Here is a 25169-nt window from a genome sequence, read left to right as displayed (position 1 = left end):
TGATTGCGACATGGAGTGCTAATGAACGTGGCTTTTAGCTAGGATTTGTGCAAATGCACCACATGGCACATACTGGAGTTTTTTGTTACATAACCGCACACGTAGCAAAACAGATTTTAGTGAACTTATGCAACCTTTGGATGCCATAACGTCCACAGACTGTCACTGACAACAAAATGGAAGCAAATGGAAGTGTTCGGATTTGTATCAAAAATAACGAAAAACATTTAAAACAATTCTCGATGAACGCTGTTCCGTGAAGAATACAACTTTGTCAACATCTTAAAAACCGGATGTGAAAGAGCAAAACGGTATTCAGATTTGAAATCAGCATGAAAACTGCACTAGAAACAGTAAACATCATACAGATATCCACCCATTGTAAATCAGCGTAATCCACGAAGTTGCGGAAATAGTCCTCATCCTGAGTGAGATCTTCCGAGATTCCGAGAATTTGATCAAACAACTGCTCTGCATTCCTCGTTGGGTCGTCTATACAAACATCTAACATCTTTCGCGTTAACATCGCTTATAACGTGCAGGTCTCGTGGATTTGCAGGCTAATCTAAAACCGTGCTCTCGGGCCTCCTCCACCGACTTCGGCTTGGTGCGCTAGGTGGTCATTCTTCTCGAAAACGATTCCTTTAGGGTAACATTCTGGGGGCGAAAGGACAAAACGCGTTTTCTAAAACGCCGTCGAGAGAGTTCTATTTCCAGCACGACCTTCGACGCCAGTTCACGCAGAGTGGGTCATACCTAGGACCATACTCAGGGTACACTATGGCAGGCTCAGCCAGTTAGTTGAGATGCATGTCTCATCGCGGAAGACGATGATTCCCCGATCTACATTCTCCCAACCGACCACAGAGGCTTCGCGGTCTAGAGCATGCTCCTGTCATGGCCTCCTTACCAACGGCCTTCCGACTACGGAGCCTATAATAATAGCAATAATAATATTGTTTTTTACGCCCTTGAACCAGGGGTACACTTTCCCCGGCTCTTTAAATTGCGCGCCTTCTCTATGGCCATCTATGCCAATTGACTTAAACTTGCAAACTGCCGAGAAATTTCATCTTATGTTGGATCCCTCTACCATCACTTTTTATTGCACTCTCACGGACTAAAAACTAATATACAGCTTAAGAAATTTCATTTTTATTATTGGTAAGCCTTTTCCTGAGGAATGCTTTTTTTAATGTACTGAAGTTGTGAACACTCCTGCTGGTTTTCCCTCTGATGTAATCTACCTATCAGAGACTTGTAAATAGGTTCTCTAGCCTGTCAAAACCGGGGGTGTGTACAGAAATCCAGCCTATCAGCTAAGTGTTCTGGAAGCTTACCCTTATGAAACTATAAAAGCGGGGCACTTTAGGGTCGTCTTGTCTGAATTGCTCCAGAGGTTGTAATTGCGACTTAACACGAGCCCAGAAGGCAGCGGCGAGGCCTGCTTGAAGAAGATCCAGTGACACAAGTTAATGGCAGTATTTACCTAGATATGTGATAGTGCCTGCGGTTAGTACGAGAGGAAGGGTCCAACCGTACTTCCTTTAATGTGATTTTGTGAACTGGTGGTTTTAATGTAGGACTATCGGCGAAGTCTGAGGACTGTATTTTTATTCCCTAGTGGGAAATATGTAATGTAAGAGAACAAGAGTGATTGATGACCTTCTGCTGTTTGCCATTCAACCTTTCACTGGGTGACTAAAGTTTCCAACCTCAAGCTTTTGTAAATCTCATCTCGGTGTTAAATTTTTCTCCTTTAGTCACACCTTGTAGTATAGAATCAATCTCTTTATCATTGGCCATAAGCCCACTTAGGGTTTTAGAAATTTCTATAAGGAGTATAGGTGCGTCGCCTGTTTACGGCCGATTATGTGCAACTCTTTCTTTTTACTATTAAGGCCATGTAGTATGGGCAGTTAACCCCTGTTTATTCTGCAAATATTTCGGCGTTTTGGTTCCTTTTGGGAGCAGTGCTTGAATTTATTGTGGAGCAATTGGTGTTGACCACCACTTTTAAAGTGGGGTCACCCACTGGTTTACCTAGTTTAATTGCAATTCATCAAAAACTGAGTGCCTCTGCGAGGCTAGACTAAGGCATTTTGGAGCTCAGACTCCAGTGTAATGCAACTGCTAGGAACAAACCTTGCTCTTGTAAAATATAGTACCTTTCTGGAGCAATAATTCTCTTCTCTATGTAAAATTAACAACCTTGTAATTACCGCAAGTTCTGTACCTATGTTCGGACTATTTGTGACTAGTGAAATATAATTATTTTAGGTGAAATGTTAAGTGATGAAGGTAATAAACAACACACAGCGTCGCGGCGAGTTTCGAGTCTTCGACCTCGATGTTTAGGGGCAAGCACACTGCTACTGAGCCAAGTGGTCACTTGTGTGTAAAGTCATGGGTGTATTATTTGTGTTATCATCTCCCTCTCAAACACTACATTACCTTGACTACTTTTGACTAGATGTGGTCTCTTTACGGTAGCAATCGTTGTGATGATAAATACACGCCAGTTTATGGATGTAGTAATGAGATACGACAAAAGTCGACTTACAGTGAGCAGTCCCTAGGTCTGCACCATCGCGTAGAGTGTGCTATGTACGGTGTCTACTGTCTGGGACTCCGACAATTAAAATGTGACCGGGCGAGTTTTAACCGTGAAGTTCGGTGAGCGCAGCTGTGAATTTGCGTACGTAAGATAGTGGGTTCGGGCCCCACTGTGGACAGCCCTGAAGAGGGTTTTCCTCGGTTTCCCATTTTCACTCCAGGCAAATACTGGGGCTGTACCTTATTTATGACCACGACTGCCTCCTTCCCACTCCTGGTCTTTCCTATTCGGTCGTCGCCGTAAGACCTACCTGTGTCACTGAGACGTAAAATAAATTGTAAAAAAACAATCACGTGTGCTTTACTTATTTCTAATACAGTACCTTTCTTCTTCTGCTGCTACTTTTTCCCCACACATTCACGGAATATTTAGCCCTGTTTTACGTCCGGGTGCCCTTCCTTACGCCAATCTTATTGAGAAGGATATATTCACTGTCGCATGTTTCTGTGCTGGTTGGTTATGTGATTTGCTGTGAGTGTATGGAGAGGTGTGTAAGGGGACGAATCAGGGAAAGTAATAAAACGCGGTTAAAATACGCGACCCAGTCGGGAATCGAACACTGTTTCCTATGAATCCAGTGGTATTCGAAAGTACCACATAGGCCTACGACAGCGTTGTATTGATAGATCTACCAGCACGTAAAATTAATTCCGAGTGACGAAAGATTGATATCTCGGCATTTCCGAAGTCCGTAAAATGTAGTTAATTAGATGCAAGACAATAATAATAATAATAATAATAATAATAATAATAATAATAATAATAATAATAATCGCCTCTCTGGTGTACTGGTTAGTGCGATTAGCTGCCACCCCTGGAGGCCTAGGTTCGATTCCCGGCTCTGCCAAGAATTTTGAAGTGGTACGAGGGCTGGAACGGGTTCCATTCAGCCTCGGGAGCTCAACTGAGTAGAGGGAGTCTCGATTTCCACCTCAGCAATCCTCGAAGTGGTTTTCTGTGGCTTCCCACTTCTCCTCCAGGCGAATAATAATAATAATAATAATAATAATAATAATAATAATAATAATAATAATAATAATAATAATGTTATTTGCTATACGTCCCGCTAACTTCTTTTCGGAGACGCCGAGTTGCCGGAATTTAGTACCGCAGGAGTTCTTTTACGTGCCAGTAAATCTGCCGATACGAGTCTGACATATTTGAGCACCTTCAAATACCACCGGACTGAGCCAGGATCGAACCTGCGAAGTTGGGGTCAGAAAGCCAGCGCCTCAACCGTCCGAGCCACTCAGCCCGGGTCCTCCAGGCGAATGCCGGGATGGTACCTAACTTAAAAGCCACGGCTGCTTCCTTCCCTCTTCGTTGCCTATCCCCCCGATCTCCCCCTCCCCGATATCCCCCATCCCACCCCCAGGCCCCTGTTCAGCATAAAAGTTGAGGCCACCTGGGCGGGGTACTGGTCCTTTATCTCAGTTGTATCCCCCGACGCAAAGTCTCACGCTCCAGGAGTCCGAGGGAAAATCCTACCTTGGAGGGTAATTTTTTATTATTATTATTATTATTATTATTATTATTATTATTATTATTATTATTATTATTATTATTAGCTTATAATAATTCTCCCGGGACAAATTTGTCACACAGGACATTATAAAATTTAATACTGGCATACACCATGTCATCAAATTCTCTGTTATGTAATGTAGCGTTTGTTTGCAGTTGAGGTGCCTTGATGCTGCCTTGCTGTCATGATAGTAGATTATTAGCCAGAGAACGGGTCGGATGGTGGACCGCAGCGATTTTCAGCGTGGTATGGTTACAGGCAACCACTTCGGCAGTCATGTCAGTTTGGGAAAAGTCAACCTTGCTGAAAATTTTCCGATCAACTGTAACTGAAATCATTGTAAAATGTTAGTGATAGCACAACCAAGAACAGGCAGACCACATAAAATTACCTACGGGGACCGGTAAGGACAGAAGAGGATAGTGTGTTATAAGCGCATGTCGTCAGTAGGAAGGCACCACACAGAGTTCGAAAGTTCGAAACAGTAGCAGAACTGTTCGTCGAGAGCCCCACATACTAGGTTTACCTTGGTATATAGCCAAGCAGATGCACACAAACCTAACATCACCGAGATCAAAATACGCTGTTCTGTATATAAATACACTGTTCAAAAGAATTAGGAGAACATGCTTTTGATTATGATGATCATGATGCTTGTTGTTTATAGGGGCCTAACATCGAGGTCATCGGCACCTAATGCTACGGAATGAGACGAAATGAAATGACAATTTAAAAGTACAAAATTCATCCACTGACCAGAATTCAAAACGGGATGATAAAAGAATGAATGGATGAATGTGAATTTAAAACCATCAGTAGAGCCCACACACAATGCATCACTTTCCCAGAAACTATATTACTGACCATGGGACTGCATCCAAAGCACGTTCCTGAATCGATGATGCTTGTTGTCTAAAGGGGTTCAATATCCAGGTTAACGATCCGTCATAATGGCACTCATTGCAATTAAAGTAGAACCATGGTATTTTTCAAGCTGCGGTACTAACCAAAGGTAGCGTAAACTCACGGTGTTCCAATCATTGTGGTACTAATCGCAAGTATTGTTCGTCGTACTCGTAACGCAGACCTATGGTGTTTCTCACATAATGGCGCCACTCGTAGGCAACACAAACCCAGGGTGTACCACACCTAGGCGTACTAATTCCGGGGACTCTTACCATCCCGTGGCGTTACTCACATAGTTGGTACAAATCAAAGGCAACGCAGACCAAAGGTGTCGCTCATATAGTGGTACTAATCACAGGCAAAGCAGACTCACGGTGTCGCTCACAAACCCGTGGTGTTTCTCACATAAAGGTACAAATCACAGGCGACGTGAGACCGTGATGTTCCGCATGTAATGGTACTAATCAAAGGTACTGGAAACCCACCGTGAACCACTCTCTGCTGCTACTAATCACAAACCTATTGTGTACCTAGCATAGTGGTACTACTCGCAAGTAAAGGCGACCCATGGCTTTCCCCGCGTGATGGTACTAATCAAAAGTAGTTTCATGGTTGTAATTCAATCATCCCTTGGTCGCCCCTGTTAGTCACCTCTTACAACAGGCAGGGGATACCGTGGGTGTATTCTTCGACTGTATCCCCCACCCGCGGGGGGTGCACTTGTTTTTGAACATATGCCATGCTCCACAAAACAACACCTCACACCCACGCACATTACCAACTAAACCTTTATTCTTTACTTTGGGGTATACAAAAGAACATCGATGGTTTAGCGTTCATTTTCAAAATACAAACGGAAATGTCCAAATAGGGGCCAAAACAAAGTGATAACAGTCATACACGGTGGATTTTTATCACAGTTGGAGAGTTTCAGTATGTTGTATGTCCTCCACGAGCATTTATCACAGCTTGGCACATATGTGGCATGCTCCGTATAAGTCGACGGAAGTCACGTTGCGGTATCAGGTCCCATTCCTCAGTAAGAGCCTGTTCGACGTCTTGGACAGTCTGTGGTGGAACAGGACACCCACGAACACTTCTGTCAAGCCTATCCAACACATACTCGATGGCATTAAGGTCGGGACTCACCGCTGGCCATTCCATCTCTTGAATGTCCAGTTCTCGCAAGACAGCTCTGGTGATGCGCGCTACGTGAGTCCTGGCATTGTCGTGCATGAGTATGAATTCAGAGCCAACACCGTATGTAGCAACCACCATATGCTGTGGAAGTATCTGCTCGATGTACCCCGCAGCAGTAAGATTACCGCGGACGACGACAAGATCCGTACAGCCATCAATACTGATGCCACCCCACACCAACACAGAACCTTGTACGGTCGCCTTCCTGGGCAACATTTGGCATGTACTGCTCACCACGGAGTCTCCATACACGTTGACGCCTATCACGCTCTTTCTGGGGAAATATGGACTCGTCTGTGAACAACACAGGTCTCCATAGGCGAAGTTGCCAGTTGACGTGGGTACGGCCAAACAGAAGGCAAGCTGCGTGATGTTGTTACGTTAAACTGAGCGCTCAAACAGGATGTCTGGGTCGTAAGGACACTTTTCCTAACCAGTTCCTTACTGTCTAGTCAGGCAACGTGACTCCAGTGACCCTCCTGAGGTCTTGTTGCAGTTCTCTGGCAGTTGCTGAACGACGCCCCAACGCACAAATGGTCAGATATCGGCCATCCTGTGGGGTTGTCATGCGTCCACAACCTTGTCCAACCCTCCTTGTAAACTCATTGTGTCGATTCCACAAGCGCTGAATAACTGACGGAGAGACATTAAGATCCACAGCAGCACGACGAAAAGTCCATCCTTCCTGGATCAAAGTGACGGCCCTTGCGACTTGAACCTTGTTAAAATGTCCCATGTGCTGGTTTACGTACAACGTGCTCAAATGACCGCAGTAGTCTGTGTACCTCGCAACGACACACGGACGCACCGCTATTCACCTTTGTTTTCAGGGGTCCCCTGACAGATTAATGCATCGCTACGCCTACGAATGGAGTATAACTTCGATTTTACTTATCCTGAGTAGCTAAGGTCTCAAGGTATGCTGTACGACCACTGGAACCCCATCTACCACATTAACGTGCACATACCAGACGTTACAAAACATGTGACCCTAATTTTTTGAACTGAGTAGGCTATATACAAGTGTGTGCAACAACCAAACAAAAGTAAACATGCGAAGATTTTAGTAATTGAACTTATGCCACACTCGATCCATAGCAGCAACAAAGAGGAAGATTCGTTATAGAAACTCAGTAACTGAAGTTCTAGATGACATGACTATGGCTACGGTTATATAGAATACATGTAGATCGCCGGTCTGAGTAGCTCAGACGGTTAAGCCGCTGGCCTTCTGACTCCAACTTGGCAGTCTCGGTCCTGACTCAGTCCGGTGGTGTTTGAAGGTGTTCAAATACGTCAGTCACGTGTCTGTAGATTTACTAGTACGTACGTGGACTCCTGCGGTACAAAATTCCGGCACCTCGGGAGTCTCTGAAAACCATCAAGAAGTAGTTTGCGGGATGTAAAATACAAAAAATTATTATTATGAATGCAAGTAGATCGAAAAAAGTAGCTTGATATTATCAATGATTAGGTCATGTGAAATAAACAGAGATTTGGGAAGTTTACTTCTTGAAAATAAGAAAAACAACAATTCATGGGTAAAGGAATTATCATGGAGCACCATGTCAAAGAGAGCTACAGGGACATGCCTTGGGTACGCTTGAACATCACGGTCTGTATGAGCGAGAGAAAAACCTGCACGTGACAGATGAAGAGTCCAATGATGGATAATTGGAGTCAAAAAATATTTCCCACCTCCAGGGTTAACAAGCGTACATAAGTACATATTTGCTTTTTATGTTGCAGAAGGTGGATTAGAACGAAATATCAATGCAGTTTTAAAATTTGGACGGAATGAACATTTCATGAACATTCCACGAACTACTCTGTGACTTATTGAGCAATATATTTAGCTCCAGTAATATTCACTGACTGAATTAAGCTGGTCCTAACGAGCCTCTGCATCACAGTTCCCTAACACGGCCAATTAACACATATATCACCTCTGTACACGGCCATTTGATCCCCATCCAACTCATAACCTCCTGCTGCTATAATCCCCTTCCCAAAATGCCCTTCCTTTCCCCTCGAGCTTCGCATCAACGCAGAGCGCAAAACGTTCAAATGGAACTAATACTCGGGGTTTCTTTCTTTTACTGTCAATAGTTCCAACTGGAAGACCTTGTCTACTTTACTAGCTAGTTAATATATGAACTAATATCAGAGATACTGCGTATGTAGCATTAGAGAAGTACCGAAATATGTTCCAGTAAAATTATCATCATCATCAACTTAGACTACAAGAGAGACGGTAACAATGGTCCAAGTAAGGAAGCTTGTAGTTTTACTCGGCTGTTGACATCATGATCATAGCCACAGGACCTCCACTTTTACAATGAATCCGAACTTCAGGGACGTAACTTTTCATTCCCAAAATTACGCATGCCTGGTGGGATTCGGACCATGGTCGCCTTGATAACAAAGCAGTGATAATGTTATTCAGCTATCACACCCCTGCAGAGATGCAGTCAGTGAGTTGTCCATCTCACCCCAAGCTAGCAGACTCAATCCAGGCTGAGGTCAGTTTTATTTGAGGGTGTTAATTATGTCAACTCCGAGTCAATGGATTTCGGCACGTTAAATAATTCTTGTGAAACAGGACACGCTGATGTCTCTACAATATATAGAGCAACTGAAGAGAGAGATTATTATTATTATTTTAATAATTGTTATTATTTTATGCCTTTATTTACATGGGCCGCCCCGTGGTGTAGGGGTAGCTTGCCTGCCTCTTATCCGGATGGCCCTGGTTCGATTCCCGGCCTTGTCAGGGATTTTTACCTGGATCTGAGGGCTCGTTCGAGGTCCACTCAGCCTACGTGATTAGAATTGAGGAGCTATCTGACGGTGAGATAGCGGCACGGTCTCGAAAGCCAAGAATAACGTCCGAGAGGATTCGTCGTGCTGACCCCACACTCGTAATCTGCAGGCCTTCGGGCTGAGCAGCGGTCGCTTTGTAGGCCAAGGCCCTTCAAGGGCTGCAGTGCCATGGGGTTTGTATTTCTATGGCGTGACTCAGGCTATGAAGCCTGCTATTCTGCCAGACCATGTCTTACAATGTACGTACAATACAGTTCACAATATACACTCACTGACAGAGCAAATGCAACACCAAGAAGGAGTGGTCAGAACTTTATGCCAATTGCAGGGTAGACTGACGTCACTGAGGTATGCTCATGATGTGAAATGCGCCGCTGTGCTGCGCACGTAGCGAACGATAAACGGGACACGGCGTTGGCGAATGGCCCACTTCGTACCGTGATTTCTCAGCCGACAGTCATTGTAGAACGTGTTGTCGTGTGCCACAGGACACGTGTATAGCTAAGAATGCCAGGCCGCCGTCAACGGAGGCATTTCCAGCAGACAGACGACTTTACGAGGGGTATGGTGATCGGGCTGAGAAGGGCAGGTTGGTCGCTTCGTCAAATCGCAGCCGATACCCATAGGGATGTGTCCACGGTGCAGCGCCTGTGGCGAAGATGGTTGGCGCAGGGACATGTGGCACGTGCGAGGGGTCCAGGCGCAGCCCGAGTGACGTCAGCACGCGAGGATCGGCGCATCCGCCGCCAAGCGGTGGCAGCCCCGCACGCCACGTCAACCGCCATTCTTCAGCATGTGCAAGACACCCTGGCTGTTCCAATATCGACCAGAACAATTTCCCGTCGATTGGTTGAAGGAGGCCTGCACTCCCGGCGTCCGCTCAGAAGACTACCATTGACTCCACAGCATAGACGTGCACGCCTGGCATGGTGCCGGGCTAGATAGACTTGGATGAGGGAATGGCGGAACGTCGTGTTCTCCGATGAGTCACGCTTCTGTTCTGTCAGTGATAGTCACCGCAGACGAGTGTGGCGTCGGCGTGGAGAAAGGTCAAATCCGGCAGTAACTGTGGAGCGCCCTACCGCTAGACAACGCGGCATCATGGTTTGGGGCGCTATTGCGTATGATTCCACGTCACCTCTAGTGCGTATTCAAGGCACGTTAAATGCCCACCGCTACGTGCAGCATGTGCTGCGGCCGGTGGCACTCCCGTACCTTCAGGGTCTGCCCAATGCTCTGTTTCAGCAGGATAATGCCCGCCCACACACTGCTCGCATCTCCCAACAGGCTCTACGAGGTGTACAGATGCTTCCGTGGCCAGCGTACTCTCCGGATCTCTCACCAATCGAACACGTGTGGGATCTCATTGGACGCCGTTTGCAAACTCTGCCCCAGCCTCGTACGGACGACCAACTGTGGCAAATGGTTGACAGAGAATGGAGAACCATCCCTCAGGACACCATCTGCACTCTTATTGACTCTGTACCTCGACGTGTTTCTGCGTGCATCGCCGCTCGCGGTGGTCCTACATCCTACTGAGTCGATGCCGTGCGCATTGTGTAACCTGCATATCGGTTTGAAATAAACATCAATTATTCTTCCGTGCCGACTCTGTTTTTTCCCCAACTTTCATCCCTTTCGAACCACTCCTCCTTGGTGTTGCATTGTCACTGTCAGTCAGTGTATTACACATATTACACAGGCAAACACACACACTATAATGCTAAACTCTACACATGGTTATAAAAATTTAAAGGAAAGAAAAATAAACGTATCTAAAATAATCCAGAATGAGTAAAATTGTCCAAATGCATCAATAAAAACAAATTTTGAAAAAATTAGTGATACACGGTATAAAATAATAAAACAGGAAAGTAAAAATCATGTATTTACACTCAACTTAATCCGTCCAAGTAGCGCTGCCAACATTTCTTTTCAAATACCGGTTCAAATTATATTATTTTTATTCGTTGCCATCAGACTTTTCGTACTCACAGACAGACTTACTCTGCAATCATCTGTTAAACCTGTTGTTGATGGGTCATTTTTTATACAACAGTAGCGGTAATGCCTTCTCACGGAGACGAATGGCAGCCGAGGAGCACATCTCTATATAAGGCAGTGAGTGTAATGTTTTTTTATCACTTTTATGGGCATACGACATTGTAGGCAACCACACTTCGTTTTCTTCGGGCTCGGCAATATATAGGGATATCAGAGTAAAAGGGAGCCTCTTATTCCCACCTCCCTTCACGATTTCCGTTTCTAGTATTATTTTATTCGAGTTTTCCTTCACACTTCGATGGTTATCTGAATTATCTTCCTCGTCAATATAGACTGATGATCACTAAGTTGTGGACCTGATTAAAATAATGGTGAAAACACCGAATATCATCGTCACCGTGACGAATGAATAACATGCCCATATTGGTGATGTTCAACTTTGCAGGACTTCGCACTAAAAGTCTATATTCCTGAATACCGTACCTCTGTTGTGCAGTAAAAGTAAATGACACGTAAAGAGGGAAGGGAGTATTAGGCACTAATAGGCTGGAATAGCTGGCCCCGTGGTGTAGGGGTAGCGTGCCTGCCTCTTACCTGGAGGCCCTGGCTCGATTCCCGGCCAGGTCAGGGATTTTTACCTTGATCTGAGGGCTAGTTCGAAGTCTACTCAGCCTACGTGATTAGAATTGAGGGGCTATCTGACGGTGAGATAGCGGTCCCGGTCGAGAAAGCCAAGAATAACGTCCGAGAGGATTCGTCGTCGCTGACCATACGACACCTCGCAATCTGCAGGGTTTCGGGATGAGCAACGGTCCCTTGGTAGACCAAGGCCCTTCAAGGGCTGTAGTACCAAGGGGTTATTTTCGGGTTTATTGTCGGGTCCGCTCTACAGTTCTGTAGATGACTTGCATAAATTTTAGATTATGAAACAAGATTTCCACTTTCAAAGGTGCATATGGTTCTGAGGATCACTCAGCCTATATAAAAAATGAGTATGAGGTTAATTCCTGGGGACAAAGCGGCCGGACATAGAGCTAACCACTCTAAATCACCAAGTGCAGAGGTTACGGATAGTAGAAGCGTTTACATTCCAACCCTCATTGGGTCTTCATGGCCTGTACGGAGATGACATTGCTTTGCTCTGATAGTCCATATCTCTAAGATTTATGCAAATCTCACGGCATAACCATTGTGTGGGCTAGAGGATACATGCGACTTGCTTAAAATCAGTACGTTTGCATTTTAAACTCTTAGCGCCCCAAATTCCCTTCCCTATACATAAATGATTGGAAATTTGTGTTTCTCTAACTGTCATTACGTACAGGTTTTAAATGTAACAGATAACAGAAGTTTGTGCAACACGTAATAATTCCGAATTTGACCCCTTTTATTTTTATTATTATTATTATTATTATTATTATTATTATTATTATTATTATTATTAAGACAAAACTTCATTAACTTTATCAGGAATAATAATTTACCCAACTTTTATAATGTGGAGTGTTTCGATAAAGCTTATATTAACGTCCGGCCTCATGGCTATATGGTAAGCGTGCTGGCCTTTGGTCGAGAGGGTCCCGGGTTCGATTCCCGGCCGGCTCGGAGGTTTTAACCTTCAATGGTTACCTCCGATGGCTCGGGTGCTGGGTGTGTGTCTTCAGCATTATAATTCATCATACGCAGGGCCGCATCCCCACAAAGGCGCAGGTCGCCTATACCGCGTCAACTCCAAAGACCTGCACCAGGCCTCTTAGGAGGCCACGCGCCATTAAATTATTATTATTAAGCTAATATTACGGAGAAATATCTGGCTCATGGCTAAATGGTTACCATGCTGGCCTTTGGTCCAAAGAGTCCACGGTTCAATTCCCGGCCGGGACGGGGATTTTAACCATCATTAGTGAATTCCAATCATCGGGTGTGTGTGTGTGCAGTCTTCAGCATTAGAATTCATCACAGACATGGTCCCATAATATCAGACGCGAAGGTTCAGATTCAGTGAATATTGCGTCAACTCGAAAGACCTGCACCAATCCTGTACAGAGGCCAATCATAAGAAAACAAAACAAAACAAAAATGCGGGAAATGGAAATTCCTGTTTTTCCCCCTTAATGTTGCTACAAAAAGGTACGCTGTCCTAATGAAATGATATATAGCCCAGTGCAATCTTGGGTTATACCTAACTTAAATAAAGAATTTCTTGAAATTATGTAAAGCCGATTTCCTTTGATGTTCACACGAATATCCAGACTGAAAGAGAAATTCAACTGAAGCCGCTTTCGACATTTGTATACCTAGTACGAGATACGTATGAGGGAAAAAATTGAAGTGTGCAGTGAAAAGTGTTTTTTATTTATACGGATAGAGCTCTAATTCCACAGACCTGGTGATGAAGACGATGATGATGCTTTTTGTTTAAAGGGACCTACCATCTAGGCCATCGGCCCCTAATGGTACAAAATGAGACAAAATGCAATGGAAATTTAGAAGTACAAAATTCATCTACAGACTCGAATTCAAAACTCGAAGATGAAGAATGAATATATGAATATAAATTTAAAACCATCAGTGGATCCGACCCGCAATGCCTCAGCTTCCCAGAAACTGTATTACTGACCAAGGGACTGCTTGCAAAGCACAGTCCTGATTCGATGATACTTGTTGTCTAAAGGGGTCCAAAATCCAGATCAACGTTCCATCATAATGGCACATATCGCTAGTAAAGTGGAAACATGGTATTTCTCAAGTTGCAATACTAATCAAAAATAGGGTAAACTCGCGGTTTTCGAAACATTATGGTAATATTCACATCGCAAAGGTAACGCAGACCTATGGTGTTTCTGACATAACGGTGCCATTTTTAGGTAACGCAAACCCATGGTGCACCTCGCATAAGTTACTAATCACAGGGACTCGTACTATACCGTGGTGTTGTTCACATAGTGGGTAAAATACAAAGGCAACGGAGACCAAAGGTGCCGCTCATATAGTGGTTATTATCACAGGCAAGGTAAGCCCGTGATGTTCCGCATGTAGTGGTACTAATCACAGGTACTGGAAACCCACAGTGAACCGCTCTCTGCTGCTACTAATCACAAACCTATTGTGTACCTAACTTAGTGGTACTACTCGCAAATAAAGGCGATCCATGATGGTCCCCGCGTGATGGTACTAATCGCAAGTAGTTTCATGGTTCTAATTCAAACATCCCTTGGTCAATCCTTTTAGTCGCCTCTTACGACAGACAGGGTCTACTGTCGGTGTATTCTTCGTCTACGTCCCCCACCCACAGGGGTCCACAGACCCGAGAAGGGGTTAACTGCCTGGGCAGCGGACTATTCTTGTAACACAACTGTGAATAACAACCCTAATAGTAGGGAACCCAAAGTACACTTTCGGCAGACACTCTACACAAGATGTTGGGATGACACCAAAATTCAGTTTTGGGGACACTTAACATTCCTACTCAAGGCAATCTCCCTACAGACCATGAAGGCTCTTGGAGAAACGGATGGTACGCTGTAGTATGTGCGTCAGACAGACTATTTACTTTAAGACACGCCGAAACAGGCAAGTCTTATGGCGATGGTGGAAGAGGAAAATTAGGAAAGGGCCAGGAGTGGAAAGGAAAAGACCGCGGTTTTAATTAAGGTACAGCCTGGTGTGAAAACCGTCTTCAGGGCTGCCGGCAGTGGGGTTCTAACTCGTCATCATCCGAATGGGGCCGCCACTTCCTCAGCAAGGTGGGACAGAGTGGTTAATTCTATTAACGTGGTACTCATTTGTGTTGTAGGCTGAGTGAACCTCAGGGCCAAGTGTCACTCCAGAAATGGAAATCTCGTTTATTAAATTGTTGAATTTCCTGACGGAGAATCGAACCCACGTCTTATCGGATTGACGCGTCATTCATTGACTTGGCAGCTCCTATTATTCGTACATCAAATCAGTGTAGTGTTACAGGTACACAGCTTACAAATGTCCCGGGTATATAAGCATAAGCAAGTCGCAGCTTGTTCATTCTGAGCGGAGCTATGGCATGGTACAGACGTAGGCGCTACTCAGTGTATCGGGTCCCATCGGCTGCTATTAAGAAGAGTATAGTTCATATTGATAATGCTGTTAGCGGAGATGGTTACTACGCTTTCGAGATGTACAAACCGGAAGAGTCGCGCGTAAATTTGGCAGTTTATAACTTAAGAGATGAAGGTGAAGTTTGTATTAACTGCTACACGGATATATTTGAAGAAATTCCCCCGATAAAATGTTTAGCAGATATAGATTATATATAAATAGGATGCAATATTATTAAGGATTTTGCAGGGAAATAATCTATGTCAGCAGCAAACAGATTACGATGGATTTCTAAGCGTAAAGCAAAATTATGGAGAGAACAAGAAACACAATTAAAAGCAAATTTATTTTGAAATTGTACCCTATACTTCAAAGTCTGATCCTTTTCCTTTCCTGTCTGAAAGGCTTGTCTGTGAGGACCAAGAGCCATTTTAAGGGCTACCGTATACGGTACCAGTGTTTCTGTGGAGATGAAAATGACAAGCACGGTAAATTATTTTGAGAATGGTGTATGGTGAGATCTTAAACCCACTGGTCTCGGGAACAGCTTCAACTCTCAGACTGAATTATACGAGAAAGTAAAAGGGCAATTATTTATTATAAATTTGCATTAGAGGCTGGTGAAAAGTTTGAAATGAACTCTCAAGGGCTTTTGTGAGCTGGAGTAGTTCGGAATTCCAATCTCCACCACCTGTCTCAACATCAGGAAGTACAATATATTACTTGCCGTTCTTGTTATTACTGCCTCAATTAAGGACTTTTGGACATAATCGACACCCCCTCTGATTATACTGCGTGAAATATAACTGATTATCTACGTAGATTTGGCGTTTGTAGCCTACTTTGAAATTAATGTGTAGAGTATCGAGGTATTTTTCTGCAGTAGAGGCGGGAACTAAAAAATTTAAAATAGAAAAGCACTTCTAGAATGGCTGAGAGGAAAATTTTTTCTTATTTTTTCCCATTGCAGTCACCCAAATTAATATTTTTATCGAACAGTGGGAGTGGAATATAGGCCAATGGGCTAGAAGCTACTAGAGAAGAGTGATATAGGTACTGCATCATCAATTACTACAATAATGCTTGGTGACTACGTGATATATTCAAGAAAAATTTGAAACAGTAAGAAGTAGAACGTATGGGGAAGGGATGAGGTTAGATGTCAGGAGACAAACTGAGGAACAAACACAATTGAGCATGAAAGTCAGCTGCTATGGCTATATGATGTTAATAATGATCCATCTTCATTAATGGAGCGAGTTGGCTACCTGGGTTTGGTCACGTAGCTGTGAGATTGCATTCGGGAGATGGTGGATTTGAACATTACCTACGGCAGCTCTGAAGATAGTTTTCCGCGGCTTTTCATTTTCACACAAGGCAAATGCTGAGTCTGTCCCGTAATTAAGGCCATGGTCGCTTCCCTATGTTCGTAGCCCTGTCCCATCCCTTCATCGCTATAAGACGAGACGACGTAAACCAAGAAGTATAACCATCCTCATTATAGATTGTTGTGGCTTTCAGCGTTCAGGCTGCAAGCTTCTATAAATTAACTTTTTTTTTCTGCTAGTTGCTTTACGTCGCGCCGACACAGATAGGTCTTATGGCGACGATGGGACAGGGAAGGGCTGGGAGTGGGAAGGAAGCGGCCGTGGCCTTAATTAAGGTACAGCCCCAGCATTTGCCTGGTGTGAAAATGGGAAACCACGGAAAACCATTTTCAGGGCTGCCGACAGTGGGATTCGAACCTACTATCTCCCGAATACTGGATACTGGCCGCACTTAAGCGACTGCAGCTATCGAGCTCGGTATAAATTAACTAAGTTCCTGCGCAACCTCAATTTGCAACTAGCTCTCTGGCCTCGTTTATTTCCTTACCATGTATCATTAAATCATTGGAAACTGACTGTGAGCGTCATCGGCGGCTTGGTCTCCATCTGATTCTCTTACCGTCCGTGGCCGAGTCCTAGGTGACCTATCTTCAAGCCAACGATACGGAGTTACTGTTTAAAAGGAGCCGCATGCCGCTACAGTCAGGATGGCCCTTCGCTTACCAAGCGACCGCTGCTCAGCCTAAAGGCATGCAGATTTTGTTTTTCTACGTGTTCAACGTCGTAAGAACACACTGGAGGTTTCCGGCGACGGAGGAACGGATTAAGGGCTAAGTTATGGAAGGTAGTGGCTGTGGCCTTAATTAAGGTACAGCCTTAAAATTAGCCTGGTGTGAATATGGGAAACCACGAAAAACCATCCTCAAGTCTGCAGACCCTGGGATTTGAAATCCACTATCTGCTGAATGTGGGTTCGAATCCCATTGTCGCCAGGCATGACGACCTGAAAATTACTAGGTGACGCGTGTTCGGCTCGAAGAATCCTCTCGGCCGAAATTCAGGGCTTTCTAGGCCGTCAATTCTCCTCAATTGTAATCATGTAGATCGAGCAGATCTCAAACCAGTTCTCAGATCTATAACTACACCATAGGGCCGGCATTGTTTTAAAAACCCTCGAATTCCACCCAATTCAGCAGGGATCGAACCCGCAATCTTGATAATTGAATTATGTGAGCCTACGTTCTACTTCAGCATGTAAAATAAAAAAGTTTCATTCTCCGTATGCCGCCCCGAGAAGAGTAATATAACATTTTAGAAACAGCTGTTACTACTTTCCGTACGAAACTAACAATGTTGAATCCCACACTGGAATATGCTGGAAACATAAGCCTCTATCCTTTGGTCACACAATAAAAATGTATGGAGAATTAATCAAATTAAATCCGAAATCGCTGCAAGGTTGGTTTGTTACAATTTTATCACACTTCATTTAGCAATATTATCGCGCTTGCTGTCCGTAATGCTCTATTTTAATGCCACTGGAAAATTGTTAATTTTAGTGTAGCAGTTGCATCCAACGATAAGGATATCCCAGGGTAGAGAAACTCCTGTAACTAGTTAGAGTTAGCGGTAGAGGAGGGAAGATACGTCTGAGATGCACAGGGAATACCTTAATGACTTGAACGGTGATATCAGTGGCCAGCACTTCCCAATTCCTAGCACAGATACGCCAGTAGTGTTCTCTGTAATTACATTCACTCTCCTCTTTCTATTGTTAATATTGTTCTACTATGTACCTTGTCTTATACAACGAAGTAGCAGATCTAGTTATGGTAATTCTGCTAACTAGGACGTGTTTGCTAGTGAGATGAGGTTTTCTACCTGAGTAATGGCAATTAGACGTTTATGGGGTGGAGCTGAGAGTGGTAACTGAACATCTGTAAGAATTCCGCTTCATCCAGCACAGATTTTTACAGGCACGCCCGTAAGATTGTGGCGAGTAAGAAGATAGGAACTAGGTTAGTATGTCCAAAATAGCTAGTTCGATGTCCGCCAAGCACGAAGATTTTAGAAGACAAAAAGACGGCATATTAAAGAACATGCTAAACGCATTAGTAGTCCATCAAATTGTATGAATACCTTCGACGTTACAATCCTACTTTATTCCGGAAGGCTGTAAACGTTTCAGTTGACTATGAGATGCTGCTTCCTATAAAGGGCAGGCATATGTGATGATAGGGGATATCAAAGCTGACACACCAGTTGCCCGCCAGTGACAAACTCAAAAACTTCAATCAGTTAACCAATCGCCACTGATCTGCATTCAAGACTGTCGCGCAGGTAACTTGCAGTCAGGGACCAGAGCTAAAAGGTATTATGAGGGCAATTCAATAAATAACAAGTTATCTCACTGCATTAAATTATTTAACTCGTACATAATGAGGAAAATGTCGAAGTATGGTTTTTTGTTCCTTTAGGGACGATTAGTCGGTTCTAGATCATTTTAAGCATAGTAACACATGGTGTTTCCTTGAATCATATATTCTCCAGGACGCTTGAAGGTTGTGACGTTTTGGTCGTCACAGAAAGCTCATGAATTTGTGATAACATGTAAGTAATTTGGTATATGTGAATACTTTATTGCGTTAGGTCATTTTATATTTATATCATTGATAGCTTTTTATTTATATTAATTTTTCACGATCATCCCATCATACTATATGACGGCGCTAGAAACGAGAGTTGAACAAATATTTGCAAGTCTAAAGTATTGCGACATCATATACAATACAGTTTGTAGAAATTTCTCACACATTTGCACCATCGACAGGACTCAGCCCATTCTATTTTAGCCCATATTCCCTGGAAAAGACGTCATCCGTACAACGATTTCAACTGTCATCACTTTGTTCGAACTTGATATTTTGAAATGGGTGCTGCCCTTCTCATGAAATTGGCGTTATGATATTACCAAATAGGAAGACTCAATCTATGCTGAAGAAATAAGAGGGGAAGAACATCGTATCTGGTTGGATCATGTGACACAACCTCAAGAGGGAGTAATAAGTATTTATAAGTGTAGGTGACGTGCATCGGAGAGCCTCACTTACTCTCTATATTCTGACGGTATCTTTGATCTTGATTCTGATGAGACTCCACAACTATTTGTACGAGTTCTCATATCGAGAACGTGTTGTCTCATTGACTTCAGGTTTTTACACTTAGACCAGAAAGTATGTTATAAATAGAGTCCGGATTATTAGGTACTGACAGGTTAGAATGCAAACTGGTATACCCTGCACTGTACAGCGGTTACGCTATGAGATTTCCATAGATATTAGGGGTACAGCCTATATAACTCCTTGAATTTATGCTACTCTTCCTACATCATGGTACAACGGGTTGCATGACACTTACTACAAACCAGATTACTTTGCATTCTAACCTATTACCACCTAAAAATCCGACGTATAGTTATAACTGTGACAAAAGACCGGTTTATCCCAGTCTTAAAGCTAGATGGGCTTGAGTTGTAGATAATTAAATAGGGATACATTTTCGTAAATTGGAGTAATTACCATTAGGTATTCTCTCCGTAATTTTAACCCATGGTGGTCCTTCTTCGTTCATTAGGGTTCTTCTGCTATTTATGAGACTAAGTATGATACGGAGTGATTAGATTGGAAGACATCACACAATTAGTGGCTGATGCATTTGGCTTAGGTAGGATTGGTACCTTGCGGCACATGACCAAATCTACGACAGATGGGCAAATCCACGACGAGAGATTACCGAGATCACTTGACCAAGGAATGAGCTAACGTGTACAAGTCTTCAAATGATGAGCAAATGGGTCGAATTTCTGCAAGTCTGCGCTGAATAAATTCATTTTAATGCTTTCTTTTATTTTAAATTTAACCGTAAGCTTAAAGGTAGGCGCCCAATTCAAATTACTTGAGTAATGCAACTATTATATGACGTATTTAGTGACACCGAATCGTCACATATGTCGTAAAACTATGAAGCTAGATGAGCCGGTACGTCACAAGGTGTCCCGTTAATATGAAGAACTGAATGTGGTTCAAATATGATGGGGCATCTGCTTATTTTAGTCATGAACTGCAAATATTTTTAACGACAGGTTCTCCGCAAAATGGATTAGTGGTGGCAGGCCACTCCATTGGCCACCATGGTCACCTGATCTCATGCAAATAGTTTCAGAACCGTGTTTGGGCCGGTGAGTGTTAGAAGAAACATGGAAGTTTTCAAATCGCAACAATTTCTAGATAACACGTGCAGTGTTCAGTATGTCATTGTAAAGAAGGACCTCTGTTAGTTGTCATGGAGTGATGCGATAGTGCTACCATTTTGAGGCACTAAAATCTCCGTGCTGCGTGGTTATCAGTTAATGTAACTCTGAGGTAGCAACATATCTTGTGGGATAACATTTTATTCGTCTCAGTCGATTCTACACCGATATGGTAAGTAGCAATCAATTGGTAAACATTTAAGGAATTTGTGGTGCGAATAACTGCGAAACATTTCTTCCTTCCAAAAATATCACGACATACGAGCAATAAATAGGTTATCGAAAAAGCATTCCAGAGAATAGAACGGCTTGTCAGAGTTCCTAAAAGTCAAACACCGCCGACGTCGAGTGTCGAATGTTTTCTTCATATGATTTTAAAGTTAAGGCCACTGAACATCGTGGGGAGACTTGATTTGACTTGAATCCATGATTTCCAAATGTTTACATTTCTACGGAATTAAGAAACAAAAGTTAACAATAAATTTCCCAAGCACGTACTAATTAGGCACCTTGTTTACATCACCAGTCAGATACTCCAGCACCACCGGTAGCTTACCCGCCGGTTTGGCAATGTAGCTTAACAATGGCTCATCGTGGATATCCCTAAAATGTACGTTGTATAATCCGGAACTACTCAGAGTATCTTATAGACTGATAAGGAAACCCTTTCATCTTTAAGTCTCCGATGTGATTGAGATTGGTACAACGACTTCAGTAGGTATGTTTTATTCAGCCATATCAAAATTAGGTCACCAATCGTATAGTTATCACCTGTTTTTGGTGTAAAAGTGTGCTCATTTGAGCACCGCATAGACAGCAGTGAGCAGCGGGAAGTAGATACAGGCGGCGTGCCGTCCAGTTCATCTGCTACGCTCTCACTCGCTCTCGCGCACACATTACTCGCCTAGCCTTGGCAATCGCTGCCACTCCATGCGATGAGTGTGACCGCGTGGTCCTGCGTCCATGTATAGTAACTGAACACCGACACGTTTTACTTGCAATACATGTTATATTGCTTGTGTAAAGTACTTTAATTACACTTCCTATTCGGTGTACACTTCACACAATTGAATACTGTAGATAAAGAAGTTAAGGCATAAACAAGTCTTGAACCACGAGCATTTGATTATAAATAGCTCGCTACAAGAAGCATATGAAATGTCGAAGAGCATGCATGGCATGAAAGGACAATGAAACTGGATTTTCAAACCGGTGCGGCTTGTCGCGAGTATACCTTTTCTTATACCAAGCATATTTTCACATTCTTGTAAACCTTGGAGAAGACAGCTGAATGTGTCAAAAGGCTTGGATGCAAAGTATATTCCCTCTGTCGTGAATATTGAGGTTCGGATTGTAGAGCAAAACCGAAGTTGTAGAAGAATGTGATGATTTTTTTCTAGATGCGTAATCCGTGAACATCAAAAGGCTGGATGAATCCCATAGCGCCTTCGGAATCTATACCGTGCTCACGTGAGCAAACATTGACACCCCAAAACAGGTGCTAAATATTGAGTGTCTGATTTTGAGATAATTGTATAAGGAATTCGTACTGAAGTCTTCATACCAAATCTCAATCAGATTGCAGACCTACAGATGAAAGAGTTTCCTTGTTAATACTAACTAACTGTAGTCCTACAGAGCGAGTAGCTGTGTGGTTTGGGTCACGTAGCTGTCCGGTTCCACTCGGGGGATAGCGAGTGTGTTCGAACCCCACTATTGGCGTCTCTGAGGATGGCTTTCCTTGGTGTCTCATTTCCACACAATTCAAATTCTGGGGCTGTACCTCAATTAAAGGCACGGCTGTTTCCTTACCACGCCCAGCACTTTCCTCTCCACTCGTCGCAAAAAAATGGATATCAGTCGGTACCAATGAGGACAGAATGGTCCAGAATTTTCCAGTTTTACATCAGTAAGAACTCACGTATGTGGATGACTGAATGTAACCTAGTGTTATCGTGCAGGAATGCGTCGTCTAGTGATTGCAACTTAAATAATTTCTCTAGAATACATTTAGGTGTTGAAGTGTCCTCTAGACGCAGATATTGTATTTTTCCACACAACTTTCTTCGGTCCGTTCCATCAATTTTTTACCTCTAGGACAAAATGGCTGAATACAACGGTGTAGTGGTCATGAGGGGAACCAACGCCCTTGTTGGAAGTTTTCCTGCCTTGCCACTAACGTACTCTTTTTCTTAATCTTCTCTTTCTACCGCTTTTCCCACGCTCTGGAGGGGTCGTGAGAGCGAACTGTGTCGTACATGTGTGTTTGGCACATTTTACGGCTGGCCGCCATTTTCTGACACCAACCCCTTGGAGAGGAACGTATTAACTACTGCGTGTTTCTGTCATGGTTCGTACTGTGTTGTTGTGTTGGGTATATGCGAATAGTAGTGTATTGGAACAAACACAACACCCACTCATAGAGTCAGAGGAAATAAAGTACGGTAAAATCCCCGATCTAGCCTGGAGTCGAATCCGCGACCCTTTGAAATGAAGGCCTCGTCGCTGACTATTCAGCCAAAGAGCTAAACACTAATGTATTATTATTGCAGTTGAATAGTTATCACCTGTATAGAGTAATAAATAAGTTGCAAGATTGTGAGCAACAGCAAAATGACCTCAATAATGTTGTGAGATGGACAGTAGGCAATGGTATGATGATAAACAGGGTTAAAAGTCAGATTGTGAGTTTCACAAGTTGGAAAAGTCCTCTCAGTTTTAATTACTGTGAAAGTTATTTTCGGGGATCATTGTACGTACATAGGTGTTAATATAAGGAAAGATATTCATTGGGGTAATCGCATAAATGGGTTCGTAAACAAAGGGTGCAGATCTCTGCACATGGGTATGAGGGTATTTAGGAGTTCTTGTAAGGTAGTAAGGGAGAGGGCATAGAAGTCTCTGGTAAGACACCAACTAGAGTATGGTTCCAGTGTATGGGACACTAGCCAGGATTACTTGATTCAAGAACTGGAAAAAATCCAAAGAAAAGCAGTTCGATTTGTTCTGGGTGATTTCCGACAAAAGAGTAGCGTTAAAAATGTTGCTATGTTTGGGCTGAGAAGACTTGGGAGAAATGAGACGACGTGATCGACTAAGTGGTCTATTCCAAGATGCCAGTGGAGAAATAACGTGGAATGATATTAGTAGACGATTAAGTTTGAGTGGTGTCTATAAAAGTAAGAAAGTTCACAATATGAAGATAAATTTGGCATTCAAGAGGACAAATTGGGGCAAATATTCGTTTATAGGAAGGGGAGATACAGATTGGAATAACTTTTTTTTTTACATGTTGCTTTACGTCGCACCGACACAGGTATGTCTTGTGGCGACGATGGTACAGGGAACAGCTAGAAGTGGGAAGGAAGCAGCCGTAGCCTTAATGAAGGTGCAGCACCAGCATTTGCGTGGTGTGAAAATGGGAAACCACGGAACACCATTTTCAGGGCTGCCGACAGTGGGATTGGAACCTATTATCTCCCGAATACTGGATACTAGCCGCATTTAAGCGACTGCAGGTATCGAGCTAGGTTAATAACTTACCAAGGAAGATGTTCAATAAATTTCCAATTTCCTTGCAATTATTTAAGAAGAGGCTAGTAAAACAAAAGGTAGGGAGTCCGACATCTGAGCAACTGCCCTAAATGATGATCAGTATGATTGAAGTGACTGAGTCGTACAGCTATATATTTCTTATCTCTTCATATTTTCTCATTTCCTCCAGCTCCATAATATAATGCCACCTCAAGCAATTTAATACCACGTCGTCTTAAAACAACTCGGCAAGCGTTGATCCCTCCTTTGTATAAGCAGACTGCAATACAATCTTTCCTCACACAGAGAGAAATTGTAATTTTTCATTGGACTTCGCTCCTTGTTCCCTCTATAGCTTCCATTATTGCAACTACAACCGAGATTATACCTTTCAGTTATATACATTCATTTTACAAATTTCCTTACGTCGCACCAAAGGGGTATGTGTTACAGGGATGTTTGTGACAGCACAAACACCCAGTTCCCAAGCCGAAAGAATAAAACGTTCAACATTAAAGTTCAATAACACACATGGAAATCGAACCCGGTGTCGCCAAGTCCGATTATGCAGTGTAATTGGTCAGGTACACGGCTTCCATGCACAAGATAGTGGGATTCAATTCCAGCGCAGCTGGTTGGAATTTAAGAAGCCTTACATCCTATAGACCAGTGTCATTCGATTTACTGTCATACCAAAGAACACCCTTTAAGGTATAATTCTGGCTCTGAGTTGCCCATTGAAATATGCAGTAATATAAAAAACTGGAAATTAATTCCACTGTATTTTTTTTAAATCGACATGAATTTTGAAACGACCGGGAGAGTTGGCCATGCGGTTATGGACGCGCA

The sequence above is a fragment of the Anabrus simplex genome, chromosome 2 (genome assembly GCF_040414725.1).
Source record: "Anabrus simplex isolate iqAnaSimp1 chromosome 2, ASM4041472v1, whole genome shotgun sequence".
In the NCBI taxonomy this organism is placed as follows: domain Eukaryota; kingdom Metazoa; phylum Arthropoda; class Insecta; order Orthoptera; family Tettigoniidae; genus Anabrus; species Anabrus simplex.
This window is presented reverse-complemented; position numbering follows the sequence as displayed.